The sequence below is a fragment of the Cuculus canorus genome, chromosome 1 (genome assembly GCF_017976375.1).
Source record: "Cuculus canorus isolate bCucCan1 chromosome 1, bCucCan1.pri, whole genome shotgun sequence".
Taxonomy (NCBI): Eukaryota; Metazoa; Chordata; class Aves; order Cuculiformes; family Cuculidae; genus Cuculus; species Cuculus canorus.
In genome coordinates, this window is record NC_071401.1 from 54,759,990 (window position 1) to 54,776,028 (window position 16,039).

The window sequence follows — 16,039 nt, forward strand, 5'->3', positions numbered from 1 at the left end:
CATGGCATCTTACTTCATTATCTCTAAGCTGAGAAATTTACTTAGAAGATTTATCATATAGATGTATTTGCACACTGATACGATCAGCAGGTCTTATTGTGTCTTTCATTCTCAAAGACTGAAAGTGTTCATGTAATGTCGAAATGAAAAATACACAAATTTATTTTCACAATGCATATATACATATGCTATTGATAAAATTATATTGGTGGCAAGAAATATGCTGTGATAATTGTGGTTAGAAAGATGAATATTTCTTTAGATATTGTCTCCTTTTTTTCTCTGATAAATGCAGCACGGTGCCTTTTGTTGCTACAAAATAATTTCAGCTTTAGTCAGTTACACCAGCCAGCTTCCTCCAGTAAGTTTATCTGGTGAGCAGACAAGAGATATTAACAGCTTAAAAGCAACCTAAACTTAAACTCCTGCAGTTTGTATTGGATGAACTGGATATATTTGGGGTTTGAAATGTACCTATGCCATTGTGGCAGCAGCAAAAATGTTTACTTTCTATCAGAATGAGAAAGAAATTTTTTAGGACCTCTGAACTGAGAACTTAAGCCTCAGGCTCGTGTAGATGAGAAGCATAAGCAATATGCAACGATGGATTTATACAATATGTACAAATGATCTTTTCCCCAATTTGCAATCTAAACCACTTTAAGATACTACTTTGCCAAAAAAAGTTGCACCACTCTATCTTTTTCCACAGCCCAGTATCTAAGCAAAATATTTGATGTAACATTGACTCTCCTCAATAGCTTTTTCTGGCCCGTAACCATGGGACAGATTTATCAATAGCATAAATTTAGTAGACTTTTGATGCCTTATGGTAGCTAGCAACTTGATCCAACAAATGTAAGACTGAAGATGAAAACAATTTCCTTGCAAAATGTAGAAAAGGATATAGTCAAACTGATATTGACAAAACAAATTGAATTACAACCCAAGTCCTTGTGCTCTATCAAACTGAGGAATCAACTTTCACAGACAACAGAAGAGAGTAACAGTGTTGTAAATACAGTTACAATAATGAGAACTTGAGAGAACAATGGGAGAAACGTGACAACGTGCTTTCAAATGATACAAAGATGTTCAGTTAGTTAATCTTTAGTCTTTGTTTTTATTCTGATTTTTGAAGATCGTGGTTAATGTGAGATGTGAGTTCTCCCATTTCTTTCCATATGTTCCTAGACCAAAAATAGTTTCCTCTCTTCATTTGGATTTCTCCAAGTAAGGATTGAAGAAACTGTAAATTAACTTCTCATTACTACAGAACAAATGCATACTTCCAATATGCTGATTTGGAGGGAGAGGAGGAATGAGTAGACAGCTCTTTGGAAAACTCTGTTGAAATCTGTCTTCTAGAAATTTCCTACTTAATTACAGCTTGGTTTTTATTTTTTTTTAAAACAAAACCAAAGCAAAACAAGCCCAAAACAACACCCCAAACACTCCAGCATTTAATTATCTGACTTTATACATATGAAAGAAAAAGAAAAACCTAACAAAAAAACGAAATATCAAATAAACTAACCCAAAACTCCCAACTCCAGCAGAAGGTCAGTAGATTAATTAAACTGGATATTTCAATGACTTTCTTTACATTTGTAAACCCCTGATTCTGGTTAGAACATGGTAAAACAATGAGACAGGGCAATCCTATAAAAAATCCCATGCTGTGGTACAACATAAGTAAAAGATCAGAGGTGACCAGATAGAACACCAAGGTGAGAATATCAGGCCAGAGCTGAGCTAGGGAGGTTGTTTTAAAGAGATCCACAACAAAAAGCTAAATAGCTTTCTTGGCATGTGCTATTACCCAGACCTGTGAATCTCAAAAAATGGTCTTTGGGAATGGCAGCTTCTACTATCTCTTTCCGTATTGATGATTTCTTCAGCACCACTTGTTCTTTAATGTACAGGAAATACATCATCTGCAACAAGATGTAACAATATCTGTTGTCAGCTATTGAAGAAAAATAGACTGGGCTGGGTGTGCCAAATGATCCGTAATGACAACATTTATGCATCTCTAACACAAATGTATACAATTAAAATTAATGACAAACGTAAACTTTCACACGCACAAGACAATCTCTACTGTTCTTCTCTGGAAAGAAAGGTGATACATTGATGGAAGTTCTTCAAATGGCCATGCTCTAGCTTTATGGAAACTAAATCCCAAAGTACAGTCTATTCAGTAAATTATGTATATGCGTATGCATGTATATGTTTACATTTAAAGACAACCAGACATTATATTATAGTGTCAGCTTCATTATCATTATACTCTAGGAAGTATTAATGGTGTTCTTTTCCTTCCAGATTTATAAAATGATTCCGATTTCTGTGAATTATGTTAATATTCAAATAGTTTAACTTTTTTGTCTTGTTAATTCAAATGTTTTAAAAACAGCCTATTTTCCTGATATTCTGACTTGATATTGTGTTTGAGTTCAAAAACATCTACTTCCCCATTGTTTTATGACAAATCTTCAGCAGAACAAATAAGTGCTACATTCATTGCAAGTATGGAGGTTAAAAATAAGTTCATGACCTTAAAAGTTGGTAAGCAGAATTATCTATTATAGTCCTGTTATTTTTTCCACCTTTCTTTACTTCAAGAAAAAGCATCTCCTGTCTCAACACCTTTAGCCATTTTTTGTCGATGCTGCTCCCTTTCCTGTTATCTTCATCTAGTCTATTTTTAAATACTTGAAATTTAGCATAAATAATTCTGTACTTTTCAAGGTTTTCAACACTAAATTTTCAAATATGTGTTTTGTTTTCCCGCGTGTAAGATTAATTTTCCTTGTTCATGCATCTTCTTTTATATAGCTGCTGTTTTACCAGCTTCTTTGAAATGTATGGATGTTACTATATGGGCTTACTTATGGCTTTTCTCTGAATTTACCATGTTTTCAGTCCATGTTTTTGAGAATTAACTGTTCTCCAGTTATGAATTTCTGCTAAGTAGAACTGATTTTGAAATTTGTATAGAGTGTGCTATCTCATTATTTGATTACATGTTTTACCAAATGCAGACAATTTTTGTGGGAATTTTTAGGTACCTCTTCAATCATATCATAGTTCAACTTTCATTTTTAGAAGTTTTCACCTTCCTGGGGCAAAAGAAAACTTGAAGCCCTATATGCTGTAAGACTGTATATAAATAAGAAAATAATATTACTTCCTATTACTTTGCATCAATGTTTTAATTTGATTTTATGGGACTGTATTTTAATTTTGTTGTATTTTTGGTTTTTAACAGCTTAGGCTTTCAGTATGGTTTCAGGTTTTGACAGATGTTTAATCTTTGCCGTTCTGTGAATTCGTATCTTTATTTTGGTATTGATGTTTCTTCTCTTATAAATGATTTAATTGACAGCAAATATAGATGTGCGTATCTAATGTGATAATTGCTCAAAAGTTAGAAACCCTGAAAATGGAAAAATGGAAAGCTGCTGGTTATGATGCAGGCGACTGCCATTTAGGACTGTGTTTCTCAGACATGCTAAACAGCCTGCTTGAATACTCTGTCCTTATACATACGTACCTGGAAATGGATAGAGAATTAAAAAAAAACTCTAAAGCACTTCAAACATTGTATGGCATCAGATACTGCATGCCACACACAAAGCCTTACAAAGCTAATCTATGCAGCAAAATTAGTTATGTCAATGTAGGTATTCGGACTGGCAACCAGATCTTGTTTCTCTGCAAAGATATCTGATGAAAATGAAAGGCAAATAGCAAGATTCACATCTTTAGCTAGGGAAAGCTGACAAACTGTAGGCATAATTTAGATGCCCAAATGCTGATATAATATGAAAATGGGTGCAGTTCTCGAAGTTGCTGTTGGATGACTTGAAGGATGTTTAGGAACTGTTTCCTTTTAGCATGGTTTAAATTGAACTCGTGGCTTATACATTAATAGTAACAGTACGTGAGCTCAGCAAGGTCTAATAAAGAGGAAGTTTTTTATTTTATGCATGTAACTCTTTCTATTTCTTTATGGAGGGGCATATGCTATTTAATAACACTGATAGAAAAAAACTACCACTATTGCCCAAAAAGATCTGCACTCTTTGCTGCACTCTGAGAATATGGAGGTTATTTATTCATAGTTATAAATACAGAATGAAAAGGCCACATACAGGTGAAATGAGATGAAAGAATCCACGTGGATGACAGAGGAAAAATGCTGTCAAAGCCTACATGTATTTCAACAATTTTTAAAAATACAATCAAAACCTGACTATTTTACTTTTTCTCATTTTAAAGCAGTAGCTCAACTAGAAACTAAATAGATGATTGCACGTATAATCTGTTTTTATAGATGATTGACATAATGTCTTATTGTGATTTAATGATCATGAATGTTCTTTCTTTGATTTGAAATATAAATGTAGATATGCAAACATAAGTCTACGTTTGCTTCATCTAATACGCTGTGATCAGTATTAAAGTACTTGTTACATCCGATAGCAAAACAGATTCTAGTGCATATTTAATAATTAAGTTGTGCCATGACACAGAGCAGGCATTGTCTTCTCTAGACATTTTTCCAGCAGAAGCTGAAAATAAGAGTGTCAGTCATCTCTACATGTGGATAAATTACTGGACAAACAAAATAAATTAAGCCTGAAAGCTTCAGAGCATGTGGGACTGCACAGCCTCAGAACACCAGGACTTAACGTCTCCAGGCTACAGCTAGGCTGGAATTCTGGAGGGCTCTTAATGATGACTACTTCTCAGCAATGTTAGCATGGTTAGCGTCGAGTTGGTTATAAGTATCTGTAAAGGGGGCCTATAGGAAAGATGAGGACAGGCATTTTAGCAAGGCCTGTTGTGACAGGACAAGAAGTAATGGTTTTAAAGTAAGGGAGAGTAGATTTAGACTGCATATTAAGAAGACATTTTTTTTACAATGAGGGTAGTGAAACACTTTCCAGTAAAGCAGTGGAGTCCCTATCCCTGGAAACATTCAAGGTCAGGTTGAATGGGGCTCTGAGCAACATCATCTAGTTAAAGATGCCCCTCCAGTGACTGTAGACTAGGTGACCTGTAAAGGTCTCTGCCCACCAAAAGCATTCTATGATTCTGTAATCATGTAGTATGTTAATTTTAACTTTTGGCATGCTACATTTTTGTTTGGTACAAAAGACAACGTGGGGCCTCTTAATTACTCAATGCGGGGCTAAGCTTCATAGAAAGGAATCTGGATGTCCGACATGAAGATCCTCTCTTTATCACCTTGGAACAAGATGTAATAAATAGAGTTCTTGCAACCACTATCAGAAATAAAAGTGAGGTCCAGAAATGCGTCTTCATTTTGCTGCCAGATGTGCTCCTGTAGCTGAAATTCTGAAGCATGAAAATGTTGATGTTTAGAGAACATCATCACCTATCTTGTCTACAGTCATTTAATTCTCATAAACAAAGTGCCCACACGGGTACATGTCATAAGAGTACTTTTATGTGTGACATTACATATAATATAAATCATTGCAAGCATGATTTCTATCATTCAATACAACTGATGGTTCCTGCATTTTGCTAATGCTAAGTTATAATATCACTAAGTTATAATACCACTAGTCAGTGGTAAGAGGCTAGATAGAGTGAAAGACTTATGTTCCTAAGTCTAATAAAAATGTAATCCTCAGCTTTCTGGAGAGAAGGAAAAAAAAAAAAAAAAGAAGAAAAAAGAAAAGAACTATCATGTAACTGAACAGTACTGGTGTAAGATATGTCTACTTTCATTGCCAAAATGTTCCCTACAAACTAGATTAGCTCATTCGTAGCAGCGTAGGTCCTTCTGATAGACACCAAGGGAGCCTAGCTTAGTACACTCCATACCATTTCACACATTTCATGGTTATCTATGAAGACATTAACTTTTGCCATTTAAAGTTACTTTTGGAATGTTGATCTTGAATACTCAATGAATTCTTTTCTGCTTGTTTTTTTATCCTACTGCACAAACCAGGAAATACTATAGTTTGTGATTGTTACAAAAGGGTTCCTTTTTGGCACCATTAATACATACTCATTTTTTTGTAAATCACAGTAGTTCTTGTCTTGATGCTTTTCTACCCTGTGCAGAATTCATCTATAATGGATGGGTTTGTTCTTTAATAAAGAACCATCTACCCATGTTCATACTGCAACTAGACACACACCCCAACCAAATGAAAAATCTGTTAAATATTACTTGCAGCAAAAACCAGCCAAAGAGTTAATGTGAAGTCCAACTCTTTTCCTCATCAGTCACCAAATGAGAAACTATTCCAATGTTTAGTTAGGTGGTCAGCCAATATAAGATAAGTCAAGACCTTTGTTGGTGAATTCAGCTCCAACACTGTTGCTGGGGTTCACCTTATTAAATACATATATGTAAATTGTAGGTGTTTATACTTGATGTAGTCATCTAGGCTGCCTTTTTACACATTAGAGAAGAATAATTTCTTCCAGAATAGACTTTTAATGTACTGAAGTCCAAAAAGGAAAACTGAAAGTGTCTTTTCCTTTAAGTATGAAGGAAATCTACCCTGACTAGCTCAAATTTAAGTATTGTAGGTACCTGGAGATGACATGAGATGTATTTACTAGATATTGGCAAGATGTTTTGATTTTCAGCTCAAAATAGCATGTGTCCATAGATCTGCATATCAACCACCAAGATCTAATCTAAAAAAAAAGTAGCTTTCAGCCCTGCAAACCAAAGCACCTTTGATCACACTTTGTTGCCAGAAGGTTAACACTATGTAGGCGTTCACAATAACTGACATATGATGGATCTTCAAACTCTTCCCAGACACCTGTTGAGCAAAGCTCTTTTATGCTTTGGCATATAATATACTATATTTGATCTGAACTCTGAATAAATATGATATAACTTCCATGTTTCTTAGTGTTTACATTCCCATTTCACTCAATCTTTCTTCAGGTTTTATGTTTTTAGAATTTGAAACAATAGGATTTTTAGTTTGTAATAGGATTATAACCCCTATATCAGTATACTTAGAGTCTGCATATAGAAGAATTTTGAAGAGCTCCAGTTAAAGTGAGAAAACTATACAGCTTTAAAACTTGGAAGAGGAATATTGAATTGTCAAAGTATACCTCTGCACATTCAGTCTAGTACTACACAGGTGGGATGCTTCTGTAGAGAGAAGATGAAGTGGCTCAAGGTATGTTACCAGAAAGGAGCAGAGGTGGAAATAATGACTTTCTGGTGCCCTACCATTGTTAGTTTTCTGAACAGTTGTGGGAAGTCAGATCATTTGGCTCCACTTAAAGCAAGGAAATATGTAGCTTTGGAGCTTGAATGATTGTGAATATGTGATATGACATAGCTTGGTAGAAATTTTTGGAAGAAGGGGCAGGCAACTCAGGAGGAGTACAAAGATGTTGTGAGGTTAAGGAGGGAGAAAATTAGAAAGGCCAAAGCCCAATTAGTACTTAATGTGGCTACTGCAGTAAAAGACAATAAAAATGTTTCTATAAATACACTAGCAGCAAAAGAAGAGCTAAGGAAGAATGTCCACCTTTTATTAGATGCTAGGGGAAACATAGTGATGAAGGATGAGAAGGATGAGGTACTTAATGCCTTTGCCTCGGTAATACCAGTTGTTCTTTGGGTACCCAGGCCCCTGAGCTGGAAGATGGGGATGGGGAGCAGAATAGAGCCCCCATAATCCAAGGGGAAATTATCAGTGACATGCTACACCACCTAGACGCAAACAGGTCTATGGTGCTGGATGACATCCACCGAAGAGTACTGAAGGAACTGGCAGAAGTGCTCACCAAGCCACCCTTTGTCATTTATCAGCAGCCCTGGCTAACTAGGGAGGTCCTAGATGACAGGTCAGTAAATGTGATGCCTATCTACAAAAAAGGCTGTGAGGAGGATCTGGGGAACTACAGGCCTGTTAACCTGACCTCAGTGCTGGGGAAGTTTATGGAGCAGATCATCTTCAGTGCAATCATTCAGCACATGCAGTGTAACCAGGTGATCAGGCTCAGTCAGCATGGATTTAGGAAAAGCAGGTCCCACTTAAGTAACCTCATTTCCTTCTATGACAAGGTGACCCGCTTAATGGATGAGGGAAAGGCTATGGATGTTGTCTACCTAGACTTTGGGAAAGCCTTTAACACAGTCTCTGACAGCATTTCCTGGAATAACTGGATGCTTATGGCTTGAACAGGCATACACTTCACTGGGTTAAAAATTGGCTGCATGGCCAGGCTCAGAGTGTTGTGAACAGAGCTAAATCCAGCCAGCATCTAGTCACAAGTGGTGTTCCCCAGGGATCATTGTTGGGGCCAGTTCCGTTTAATACCTTTATTGATGATCTCGCTAAGGGGATCGAGTGCACTCTCAGTAAGTTTACAGGTGACACCAAGTTGTGCAGGAGTATTGATGTGCTTGAGGGTAAGAAAACTCTACAGAGGGATCTGTACAGGCTGGATCGATAGGCTGAGACCAGCTGTATGGGGTTCAACAAGGCTAAGCATTGGGTCCTGCACTTGGGCCACAGCAATCCTCTGCAATACTAAAAGCATAGGGAAGAGTGGGTGGAAATCTGTCTGGTGGAAAAGGTCTTGGGAGCGTTGGTTGACAGTTGGCTGAATATGAGCCAGCAGTGTGCCCAGGTGGCCAAGGAGGCAAACAGCTGTATGAGAAATGTGGGCAGCAGGAGTAAGGAAGTGATTGTCCCCCCGTACTTGGCACTGGTGAGGCCACAACTCAAATACTGTGTTCGGTTTTGGGCCCCTCACTACAAGGAAGACATTGAGGTGCTGGAGCATGTCCAGAGGAGGGCAATGGAGCTGGTGGAGGGTCTGGAGCACAGTCTTGTAAGGAATAGCCAAGGGAACTGAGGCTATTTAGTCTGAAGAAAAAGAGGCTGAGGGGATACCTTATTGCTCTGTGCAACTACCTGGAAGGAGGTTGTAGCAAGGCACGTGTCAGTCTCTTCTCCTAAGTTATTAGTAATAAGAAGAAAAGAAATGGCCTCAAGTTGCATCAGTGGAGGTTTAGACTTATATTAGAAAATATTACTTCACCAAAAAGGTTGTCAAACATTGGAATGGGCTGCCTGCATAAGTGGTCGAGTCACCATCATTAGAGGTATTTAAACAACGTGTAGATGTGATGCTTAGGGACATAATTTAGTGGTGGACTTGGCAGTGTTAGGTTTACAGTTGAACTTGATGGTCTTAGAGATCTTTTCCAATCTAACTGATTCTGTGATTCTGTGAAATTGTTCAGACTGACAAAAAAATGGCACGGGCTTGGAAAGTCATTCTCCTAAAAAGAAGGTATTTTCCTTATAATTATAATGGACAATGTTATGAAAATTTTGGCATGTTACTAACCTGCAATCTTAACATCAGATGAGGCTAGCTGTGGTGCCAACAAGTTTGTCCTTTTGCTTTCACTTCTACTTTCTTTCATTTCTTTCTTTCAGCTATGCTGTTCAGGCTAGAGGAAAAAAACATACTTAAAGATTATTTTGAAACTGAAGAGAACAATCATATTTAAATGGAAAGAACAACAGTATTTATATAGAACAACAATGTTTATATAAATGCTTAAGAGTATAGGGCTATGTCCTCAGCAAATAATAAATTACAAGAAAAGTGTGATTAAATACACTCAGTATTATCTCAAGCTCCTTGACTAATGTAACAGCCTCTTGTCCGTGTACCCGTTGCTCTATCATTATTCTCACTATAGCTAGTTTCTGGACAGTGATGAAAGGTTCTTTCATAACTTAGTAAGAGATCCATGAGTTTTGAAATTGTTTGAAAAAGCAAGCCTCCTTTTGCTGTCATTATAACTTAAAATATCTTCCTGTTACCTTTTTTTCCCTAGACTCATAGAGGATGTCTGGAATAATTAGCCTTTCCTCCAATAGTTCTTGAAGCAGAACACTGTTTTAAGGTTGCAGATGCAGCTAGAATGATAAACTAGTTCCCTTTATGGGCAGTGATGCAGAGTCTTTCAAATGGATGACACCTCTCTTCTAAGATCGTTGTTTAGGAGAACTGGCATGAAGCGCCCTTAGATGTTCCTGTTGCTCTACACTGACAAGCCTGGATGACTAGAATTGACCAGCTACAGATTTTGACTGCTACAGTTGGACTATGTGAATTCCATCCTCAGGAATTGTTTCATTCTGTTCCATCCTGTTAGTTATCCTCACAAAACCCCTTTCCCTCTAGAAATATTTTGATTAGATGGAAAACAAAAACAAATTTCATGTCTTCATATTGTATTTCTGGAGAATGAAAACAAATTGTTTTTGTTCCAAAGTATCCACAATTGGTATGACTGCCACTGGGGACTAGTTTGACATTGTGAGGAACATCAAGCCAAGGTTTGGCCACTGGATAATCACTCCAGTGACTGTATAATGAGTGTGAAGCATAGCAACATGAGGACGACTGGCTTGACAGTGCTGCCAGCAATCAGACATGCCAATAAGATAGAAGGATACATGAAGGAAAGAATGAAATGAAGAATGGAAGGCAAAGAAGTTGAGGAGAATCACAGAAAGACCATAAAATATGTCTTTCAGAAGGCCTCTAACATGGTTATGAAATGCATGTTTCAAGATGTTTTTATCATGGCATGTGCTTAAGAGAGTATGCAGTTAAAAGAGGGAAACCTCAGTAATATAAACATCTGTGGTTTTTGTTTCTGCATAATCATGGACAACAAAATATGCAAGCAATATTTTGGAAAAGGAGAACTAGCAAATGATCCACAAACCAACAAACCATAAGCAACACAGACTTCATTCTATCTTTATTCAAAGCACTGAAATAAGAGTATATGCAGTATAATAATGCTTATAAGAGCCCCAAGTTATGAGGTTTTACCCTATACCTGATGTTACACATAACTGACAAGAGTTGAGTGCAACTACATACCCAGTCTTCTAGACGAACTGAATTTAAATGGAACTGAGAAGAGATTTTATTTCTTTAGTAAGCAAATAATATTGGACTTGAATACAAGTCCAATGTGGACTCACAGTACCACACAACAGTCCAAATTTGCCATGCCACCTGAGTATTCAACCTTATTATACTTGCCAGGCAGCTTGTACTGTGACTTAAAATAGCATCTCTAATGTGTTTGTAGTAACAGACCACGTCAGGAAGAAATTCACTTGGTCAGTCTTATGTAAATGACACTTTTGTAGCATAAAATCCATAACAACCTAAATTTAGGAAGGTAATCCACTCTCCCTAAAGATCATAAGTGTCATGACGTACTCACTATGACCCAATCAAATCAAAGACAGCAATAATGCTGCAGTTCAGATAAGTCAATTAGAAATGCCATCTTGCTAGAGGGCATCTTTCACCACAATCCACATTGCTCAGAAAGCAGTTCAATTATACAGATAACGCAGTCCAAACAGGAAATTTCACAGCTGTCTGCTTTAAAGACCAAGTTTAAAATTGGTGTGCATCTTATTTTAAATTTTACTACAACATGGATTTCTGCTGAAAGGCATATAAGTTTGTTTTAAAGAAATGTTTCATTAGTATATTTTCTTTACTTTCAGACATAAAGGACAGCATAGATGAAACCATGAAACTGAAGGTAAGGGAATTTAAAATCAAATTTTTTAGACAGAAGTTTTATGGTAAGGAATGGAAACAAAAAATTTCTATTCCATTCTGTTTATGTTAGGATATTGCTGCTTCCAGCTGGTTACAAAATTTTTGGCCTTTGGTCTTATGAAACAGTACAAATAACACTAGGTGAAGTTGAAAGGTCTCAAAGAGAATCTGTTACCTCATAGCATGATAAGCTGGAAGAAAAGCACATTTCAGGGGTTTTGTGTGTTTTGTGATATGTGAAACAATTATACAGCATTCGTTTTGCTGTAAATCTTGGAAAAAAATTACTGCTGTTTAATTCTATTGTCACTCTGTTGAGGTCTCACTTGTAATAGTTTGCAAACACTCAGCCTCGGTGAATATATGTAGAAAACCTTCAGAATGACCAGTCCTGTGACTGTAAGCGTGGATGTGGATGATGATAACTTCTGAAATATTTTGTTATATAATGTCTGATACCTTTCTATTTAACATGCTTTATTATTCCGACATTTTTATTTTTCAGTTCTTCTCTTATAAACCCAATTTATAAAAATACTGGTATAAGTAAGCATTCCTCATATGCAATAATAGATTATTATCAGGCCAACTGTACACACGCTGTCATAAAAGCTGGAGGCATCCTTAAAGAACACTTATTTCTTCGCAAATATATTAAACCAACTATCAATACAGAGATAATGCCTGAAAGAAAGTCATCATTCCCAACAAAAGTGACTCCTGTCACTTAACAGTGAAATCTATAACACTTCTTTAAGTTTCCAAAATGAACAAGGATACTTATACCATCAGAATAAAAAAGTTGCAACACTTGGCAGGACATTACGTGGCCATTGCCTTTACTAATGATTAGTAAAAAGTTTTCAGATGATCCCCTAAGGAAACAAGACTTCTGTGGCAACACTCACTCTGTGGGTATGGTAGTGTATATACTACTAACTTAATTTCAGTCAATTGCTGCTTAGTATCAGTCACTTCCGCCAGTGAGCTGAAAGTATCAAAAATATGTAACTTCTTATGGTTTTCATAAAAATAGGCACTTGGGAAGAGAATACTGTATTGCTCTAAAGAAAAGAAAGGCTTCAGCATGAAGCTCATTATAAAGGGTCATGGAATGCAGAGCGGAAAGACACGTACGATTGGAGATGTAAATATCACTAGGAAAAAACCAAACCAAACAACGAACTATGGTAAGGGTTCCTAATTCACAGCCAGCTACAAACTTGTCAGTAAGAGAATTCAGACTTAAACATCTTATTTCCAACTACAACTTAGATAAGAGTTACTTCACTAGGAATGACTATCTGAAAATTATTTATTTACCCCAAGCTAGTGGTATAAGCTGTGCTTTAGTGCTGAATGAAAGAGAGCTAGGGACAAGGCCCTGAAAGCGAATAGTAGCGAACAGCTGTGACTAAAAGTTATCTCTCAAGGAAACTTTGGTACTTGTTTGGGAAGGATCACTTCTACAAAGACATAAAACTTAAGTGTAAGATATCTAATAAAGATAGGCAGAGTTCTGCTTCAGATTTCAATTGATTCTGGTGCTCACTGAACACCTTTAATATCATTAATTGCATCCACATCTTAGTCAGTGGATTTGTCTGGGAGAAAACAAGTTGAAACAATCCAAGACACTTCCAGGAGGACAGTAAAGAATTAAGTAGCATGAGTTAAGTATGTATCCAGTGTTTGAGCTCATTTCCTGATGATCTTTTATTTCACAGTAGGAAATCTATAGTCAGTGGAGCTAACAGGTATCTCAAGAGGCTGAGATGAATTATCCTTGGAAAGACTTACCTCTGCTCTTCATCATAGTTGAAATGTAAGCAATAAGCTTAGACTAGACAATCAGCTTTTAAACAGTTTAAATTAGGTATGATTAATCCTATCCTGTAAGCTACTGAACTGCTCTCAGGGCACCTGAGTTCTTTGTACAGTCAATGAGGAAGGCTAGCTTTTTTTGAAGATACCATAAGGAAACCCAATTAGCTTAACTTTGCTTGTTAAACTGAAGCAGGCAGAATCACCCTCTTGAGGCCTTTACGTGAAACTAACTCTTACAATTGACTTGCAGGAATATTAAGCACTTGTTTTAGAAAGATTGCTTCAATAAACTGAGGGCATTTAGGTGTAAGGTGTTTAATAAAGGTGAACAGATTTCTTTTTCAGATTTCATTAGTTCTGGTGCTCGGTGAAGAACCCTAACATCATTAGAGCTATTAAAGTTTAATATTTAGTCTTAAAATTAATGTTTGTGCTGTCATTTTTTTACCATCTGTTACCACAATGGCAGAAGATCAAAAAGTGACAGAAGGAATGCAGGAGGAGACAAAACATTCTAAAAAGTCCATTTTTTACCCATAGTATTAACATGATTTGTATTATTAGCTTAAGGACTTGTCTAAATTGAGAAATCTAGGAACATTTCCCAGCTAGTGGTTCCAGCTGTATAATCCAGCTGCTTCCTAACTGGATGACAGCAATTATAGCCCTTTGGATGAGTAGAAAAGAAGCCGTGGCATATTCATAGAATCATAGAATGGTTTGGTTTGGGAGGGACCTTAAAGATCATCTAGTTTCACCCTCTCCTGCCATGGGCAAGGTCACCTCCCACAAGACCAGGCTGCTTAAGGCCCCATCCAGAAGGTCCTTGGACACCTTCTTCATAGTTTTGGCTGTGAAGATTTAAACGAAGTTTAAGAATGTCAGTTTTGTATGTATATGTACACACACATACACATATGCATTCACATACATACACATATAAAAAATACTTCTTTAGGTACATTAATAAAACATTATAGGAGTTTTGAAAACATCTTGTTAACTAGAAGGTCATTTAAGCTAGAAGCAAAGTGCAAATAAATAATAAAGTAGGAATCAAACAACCTGCCTGAAAGCAGGATGAAATCTACTTGATGATTTTTTTCTGAACAGCAGGATAACAGAGACTGAGAATAATAGCAGGTAAAAAAAAAGAGTGGATACATGTACTAAAGGGAAAGAAAATTGCTTGAGGCTGCAGCACTGTGGAGGTGTTTTCCTATTTCTGGGGAAGCTTAGAACTGATTCCAAAAGGCAAGGATGGGCTGTAGCTGAATTGATTCCTCAGTTTTTATGGCTAACATACACCTTAGAAGATCCATATGAACAACTATGTGCAGACTTTAAGGTGTTAATTTGAGGCTTTTTTTTTTTTTTCTTTCCCCTTTTGTAACTTTGTTTCCACTTTTTTCCCCTGAGTAATTCATCCTTCTTTGCTAGGACAAACTTATTTCCTCCTTTAGGCTTGTCTGCAACCTTAAACAGATTCTCAGGTAACTAACAGGTTGCCAACACTCCTATTAAAGCAATGCTCTTTTATTTGGTTATTCTCTGGCTACCAATCATCTAGGGCAAGCCCCGAGGTTACATCTAGATGAATAAATAAAAGGGACAAGAGCAGGTGTACTGGCCTTGATGGCACTGACAAATACACCCATAAAGCTAAAATAATTTCTCATTCCCACACAGGATGGCCTCTTGCTTAATGTCTAGCAGAAGACAGTCTCTGTCCAGTGTTACTTCTCAGACAGCACCTAAACATTGTCTGACAGAGCCTTAGTCAGCAAGGACCAAAAGCATAGGCGCTTACGTGCTAGCAAATCACACTGTACATGAGAACACACGCTAGTAGCACTTAGGCATCTGCTCTATGCCTTCATCCTGTTTATTAGTACTATAATCATAGCAACAGGGTCCAGGCATGATTCGGGCGATAGCATTTTTTTTTAATTCTGGTTCCTTAACTCCTTAAGTTATTACAACATTTGTATGTGTAGTATACTAGAACTTCTCCATACTAGGAGCTGAGAAGTAGAGCCGAAAGAAAAATACCAATACCTTCTACCTCCCCCTTGAATATTTTAGGTTTCCTTCCAAGCCTTTTTTTCCTCCATCTTCTTCCTCCAAAGGCATGCAAAAGCAAAAAAAAAAAAAAAAAAAAGAGGGAAACAGCAGCCTTTAGTACTAGAGTCACTATTTCCAATACGAAACCAAAACCATCCCCCACAAAAGAACAGTGTTGGAGTTATGCAGAAAGTCTCACTTAAAATATATTAAAAAGACCGGCTTTATTAATCAGTGGTATTGAGAAAAAAAATCCACATATTAAATTACATTACATTATACATGGCTATATTCTTAAGATATTCAGAATAATCAATTACTTTATTTATGATACATATTACTTGTCTTAGCTATTATATAACACAAAATACCTAAAATATTTTAAAGTATTGACAAGTGGCTGTATCATAAAATTCTACACTTAAGAAGAAAAGTATAGAAATACACAGAAGAACAGACATGTTCGGAAGTGGATCTATATTTTCAACGCTATATT

General features: G+C 36.6%; 1 long non-coding RNA gene across 1 annotated transcript; it reads right to left on the reverse strand.

The window, feature by feature from the left end:
- Positions 1-247: 247 nt before the first annotated feature.
- On the reverse strand, positions 248-15,635 carry LOC128854509 (uncharacterized). Its single transcript, XR_008453567.1, has 3 exons — positions 15,538-15,635; positions 9,391-9,496; positions 248-1,937 (listed from the first exon to the last, which is right to left on the reverse strand). It is a non-coding gene; the product is annotated as an uncharacterized LOC128854509 (long non-coding RNA).
- Positions 15,636-16,039: the final 404 nt, after the last annotated feature.